This window comes from Ictalurus punctatus, chromosome 13 (assembly GCF_001660625.3).
Source record: "Ictalurus punctatus breed USDA103 chromosome 13, Coco_2.0, whole genome shotgun sequence".
In the NCBI taxonomy this organism is placed as follows: Eukaryota; Metazoa; Chordata; class Actinopteri; order Siluriformes; family Ictaluridae; genus Ictalurus; species Ictalurus punctatus.
In genome coordinates this window covers 20350727-20357044 of record NC_030428.2, presented here as the reverse complement: position 1 = coordinate 20357044, position 6318 = coordinate 20350727, and positions in this window count along the sequence as shown.

Genomic DNA, 6318 nt, shown 5'->3' with positions numbered 1-6318 from the left:
TGTTGTATTTAGTTTGAAGATCTAAAACTGGTTAGTATGAGAGATGCACAAAAACAGAAGCAGAAAGCAAATACTTTTTCACAGCATTGTAAATGTGATTACCACAGGCAAGGATTTTAACATATTTCCCTCAGCTGAGAAAATGAATGAAAACGTATGTTTTTCAGGACAGGGAAATGTCAGAATTACTGTTTGCGGCCATCACACATACTACAGATGCAGCTGATGGAGATTAAGTTGGTCACTGAAAATGCTTACATACCGATAACGTGCATACATGGAAACATGGGAATCTTTCACCTGCATCATTTCCGTCAGGTGTTTATTTAAAAATGCCATTTGAAGGTTGTACAAAGTGACATTAATCTTTAACAAAACTATCAAACGATAACAGGCACAACAACTGCAGTACCTCATTGTCCACCAGCTTGTTTGTTTTGAGTTGAATGGGTCACATGACTAAAAATACGTCATTGTTTTTGAATATCTCCATTTTCTCAGTCCACACTACAACGTTAAAACAATGTTTTCAAATATATCCACTTAGAAGAGAGTTTTCGAAAAGCTCAGTTTTTTGCCGTACAAAAACGTTGTCTCGGTATGGATTTCAAACTTATCTGGATTAATGTAGATGTCCTGACGTGCCCTCATCTTCCCCTTTCCCCCTAATGAGGAGGACAGTTGAGAGTCTAGACTGAAGCCTCCAGCAGCCAGGGCCTGGGGAGTAGGTGTTGGCCTAGGTCCAGGTTGGCTTGGATTCCCCAATTTTACTGTGTGCTTCTTTGAAGTCAGGTATAAATAGAAAGTGGGTTATGGGTTTCAAGTGATCTGCTGGAGGCCTCTGAATAATTGAAGCTTAGCATTGACAGAGAATGATAAAATAGAGGTGCACAAGCTGGAGGGGTCTGCAAATTTGTAACAGTATATATGATCAAACACATCAAGATGGAACTTTGGTATTGACATTTTTCAGATTATATATTTTGCTAGAAACCATGCCAGAACTCAGTTAATACAGTTTGACATGTCTAAGATTTTTCCCCCAGTTATTCATACAACCTAATGCAGCACTGAAATGCAGAACACAGTTAGCACCACTCTCAGGACCACTCTGTCCTCTGTCCTACTCCAACCGACCGTGTCCTGGCTTCAGCAGGCAGGAAGTGTGTATCTGGAGCAGCAGGGGCTCCATACAGCCGGGCTTAGGGTGGAGCACCCCTGAAGACACTGTTCCTGGCTATATATACCCAGGAATTTGTGCTGTGGAAATGACTCCGCTGATTTCTCTCTCTCTCTCATTCACTCAATCTTATTTGTTCTCACTGTCTCTTTGTCTATTTTTCCTCCTTTTCTTTTTCATACTCTCTCTTAGACAGAATGTGACCTTTAAACTATACTGAATACAGTGAACTCAAAATGAAAGTGCAGTCCTATAATGTACTAAAAAAGTAATAGATTTACTCAGGTGCCTTAACTGTGGTCCTTGTCTATTTTATTTATCTATTGTACTACTATGACTCTTACTTTCATTTAAGACAATGCAGGGTAGGATCTATGATGAATGTAGAGAAAAACAATTATCCAAACCTCAAGAATGGAGCTGGAGCTGAATAACCAAAAAATGTGTCTTTAATTGAAACTCAAGTTTTAATCCAAACTATTAGATATAAGATATTAGATAGCAATTATTTTAGCTGTTCTCAAAGTGCAGACTTTCATATTGAATTTGAGGCTATTGACATCTAGATCAGTTGAACAGTGCAGGAATTATATCACTTTTTCATAGGTGGGTCCCCAAAAGTAGTTGGACAAACGTAACAATCATAAATGAAATGATCATTTTTAATATTTGGTCGCAAATCCTTTGCAGTAAATGACTGTCTGAAGTCTGGATCCCATAGACATCCCCAGATACTGGGCTTCTTCCCTGGAGATGCTCTACCAGGCCTTTGCTGCAACTGTCTTCAGTTCTAGCTTGTTCTTGTGGTATTTTCTCTTCGGTTCTTCCTTCAGCAAGTGAAATGCATGCTCAGTTGGAATGGGTTGTCTTGGGTTGCTTTCAAAGTATACAAAAGTCATTGTCCATCTGCACTGTGAAGTGCCACCCAGTGGGTTTTGAAGCATTTGTTTGAATCTGAACAGATAATATAGCACTGTTCACTTCAGACATCACGTCAGCAGTCACATCATCAACAAATACAAGGGGACTAGTTCTATTGGACGCCATACATGGTCATGTTTTAAGGTGAGGCAGTATGCTTCAGGTCATGAACAGTTTCCTCTCTTCCCTTCTCTTCTATTCTTCCCTATCCATCATTCTGGTTGATCTTTGTCTCATCTGTCCATAGGATGTTGTTACAGAACTGTACTTCATGTTTTTTGTTAGACGTGTTTTGGCTGGTCTGCCTGTTTGTAAGGGTTACCAATCGTTTACATCTTGTGGTAAACCCTCTGTATTTATTCTGGTGAAGGCTTCTCTTGATTCTTGACTTTGATACAGGCATGCCTACCTAAAGGGGGTGTTCTTAATCTGGCCAACTTTTGTGAAGGGTTTTTCTTGACCAGGAAATAAATTCTTCTGTCATCCACAACAGTTTTTTTTTTTTTCAATGGTCTACTGAGTCTTTTGGTGTTCCTGAGCTCAGCAGTGCATTATTTCTTTTTTAATAATGTACCAAATAGCTAATTTGGCCGCACCCAGTGTTTATGCTAGCTCCTTGCTGGGTTTTTTAGTTTAGTTGTTTGTTTTTTCCTCAGCTGAATGATGGCTTGCTTCCCCGGCAGTGACAGCTCTTTGTACTTCATATTGAGAGTTAACAGACACAGATTCCTAATAGAAAATGTCACACTTGAAATCAACTGTAGACCTATTATCTGCTTACATGTAAATCAAATAATGATCAATTTTCCACTTGCATTTGGTCACCTAAAGGGGGGGGGGGGGTATTTATTTATATAGTCATTATTTAATTACTCCAATATACTGTGGTAGACAGTTAAAACAATAACTTTTCCAATGTCCAAATATTTATGGATGTGACTGGATATCTGAAGCCATTAGAGCTTTTATTTCCTGAACTGTAGTTAGATTGACATTCACAATATTTATACTTGTTTTTGAGCTAAATTATTGACCTTTAGATTAAACCCTTTTGATTCAACTGGCCAGTCAGTAACACATATTGTGTACAAGTATAGTGGTATACACTATACACATAACCAACATCATGACATAATTTAAAAATATCTGGCTATCCATCATACACTTTGAGAAACATGTCAGCAATACTCCTAAGATTGTATCACTATTCATAATAACAGAGTTGGCCTGTAACACCCCACACTGCCCCCTTGTGGTACTTTATAGAGTTGCCGAATACTACGCGTCTTGAGTCCTTTTACTTGCTGACTCAGAACATACTGACCATCTCTGACCATTACTCAGACCAGTACAGAGTGGAGAGGCTGGAAAAAATGCTTCACCCCTTAAAATGATCGTGTAATTTATGCTAAAAAAAAAAAAAAAAAAAAAAAAGTCTGAGATCATGTCTGATATCATGGGGATGGCAGGTCATGCATTCGATATAACTTGCTACAACAGTTGCATTCTATGTCTGCACCCCCTCAGCTACTATGGTATGCTTTCAATGTATCTGTCTCTCTCCTTGTCTTTCGTGGAAACTGGGAGGGACAGAATCATGTTGCATGCCGACTGCTCTTCAGCATGTCTGCCTGGGTATTTGTGATACCCCAACACCTCTTAGTGACAGGAATGTTTGTTGTGGAGTAGCAGGCAACATCATGCAATAAACCTATCCATCAGACATTCTAGCCACTCCAGATATGTGTCAGGTTGCCAATAAATGAGGAAAACAGGATTTCATCTCTAGAATAGAATTTCTAACTAGACTAACCCATTCAGTCCACAAGTCCAAACATATCTGAGGCAGGAAAACAGGAGTGTACAATGCTGGTGACAAAAGCAGACTCCACACAAGGACTGTTATGCCACTGCTTTAGAATATATTTTACCTCTTCCTAGAAGTGTTTATAAACTTAAAACAGAAAAGGATTTCCTGGAACATATACACTATTTCCATTGTCTGGGCATTGACACAGGATGGTCATGTCAGTCATGATCAGGCTATTTGAGCTATGACATGAGTGGTGTGATGCCAGGGCATGCCCAAAGAGTTTTCACCAGCTGACATGCTCAGGTGGTCAAGCTGAGTTACTACAGAACATTCTTACACCTCACAGAAATACAACCCTAATTCCGAAAAAGTTGGGACAGAATGGAAAATGCTAATAAAAACAAAGAGGAGTGATTTTTGTAAATGTACTTTGACTTGTATTTAAACAAAAAAACATATAGACATGGTATTTGATGTTTTACCTAATCGACTGTATATTTTTTTGAAAGGAAACATTTATTTTGAAATTGATGCATACAACACACTCCAAAAAAGTTGGGACAGGGGCAATTGGTCTGCACTTATATAGCGCTTTTTTAACCTTATTGGTTCCAAAGCGCTTTACACTGTGTCTCATTCACACATACACTCACATCCCAATGGTAGCAGAGCTGCCATGCAAGGCGCTAACTTGCCATCGGGAACAACTTGGGGTTCAGTGTCTTGCCCAATTACACTTCGGCATGTGGAGTCATTTTGGCCGGGTATCAAACCTCCAACCTTATGATTAGTGGACAACCCGCTCTACCACCTGAGCCACAGCCGCCCCAATTTAGGACTAATAGCGATGTGACAAGTTGAAATAAGAAGGTGATGTGAAACAGGTGAGGCAATCGTCTAATCATAGTATATAAGGAGCCTTCAAAAAAGGCCTAGTCCTTCAAGAGCAAGGATGGGTCAAGAATCAGCAATCTGCCAACAGATGCGTCCGCGAATAATCCAACACTTTGAGAACAACATTCCCCAAAGACAAATCAGTAGGATTTGGGGCATTTCACCTTCTAAAGAGCACAATATAACTAATATATTCAAGGAATCTGGACAAATCTCAGTGCATAAAAGGCAAGGCCAAAAACCATTACTGAATGCACGTGATCTCCGATCCCTCAGACGTCACTGTCTTAAAAACCGTCATGAGTCTGTAATGGATATCCTGACATGGGCTTGGGAAGACTTTGGTAAACCTTTCGCACCCAACACCATTCGCCGCTGCATCCACAGATGAAAGTTAAGGCTTTACTATGCAAAGCAGAAGCCATACATCAACACTGTCCAGAAGCGCCGGTGACTTCTCTGGGCTCGATCTCATCTGAGATGGACAGCAGCACAGTAAAATCATATTTTCTGGTCCGACAAGTCAACATTTCAAATAGTTTTTGGACAAAACAGCCGTCGTGTTCTCCGGGCCAAAGAGGAAAAGGACCATCCAGGCCAACATCTGTCATGGTATGGGGGTGTGTCAGTGCCCATGGCATGGGTAACTTGCACGTCTGTGAGGGCCCCGTTAATGCGGAAAGATATGTACACATTTTGAGCAGCATATGCTGCCATCCAGAGCAGGACAACACCAAACCACATTCTGCCCAGATTACAAGAGCATAGTTGTGCAAGCGGAGAGTGCGGGTGCTAGTATGGCCTCCCTGCAGTCCTAACCTGTCTCTGACTGAGAATGTGTGGCGCATTATGAAGCTCAAAATAAGACAATGAAGGCCCCGTACAGTTGTGCAGCTGAAGAAATGCATCATGGATGAATGGGGGAAAATTCCCCTTGCTAAACTTAACCAACTGGTGTCTTCACTCAGCACCCAAACACTTAAGTGTTATTAAAAGAACAGGTGATGTTATACAGTAGTAAACAGGACTGTCCCAACTTTTTTGTAGTGTGTTGCAGTTATCAGAATAGAAATGAGTGTATATTTTAAAAAATAAATAAAGTAAAACATCAAATGATGTGTTAATATTGTGTTTTCAATGTGGTACCAGGTGAACTGAATTTTCAAATGACCCTTTTTGTTTGTTTGTTTGTTTTTTGCTGGTTTTGTTTTTTTTTTTTTTTTTTTTTTTTTGCATTTTCCATACTGTCCCCACTTTTTCGGAATTGGGGTTGTAATATTTTGGAGAGTAGTGAACTTAAACAAACAAACAAACAAAAAAACACAGTATGTTTTGGGTGATATCCTCTACAAACACTCATCAACTACCATTCAAAATTTCCAAATGCTTATTATAAAAAATTTTTTAAGTGGTTTTCACATGAAACATGGTGAAACGCCTTAATAATTTTGGTGGGAAAATGTCAGATATGAAATGGGTTATTTTCTAGTGTTAATGTCTTCTTTATTAT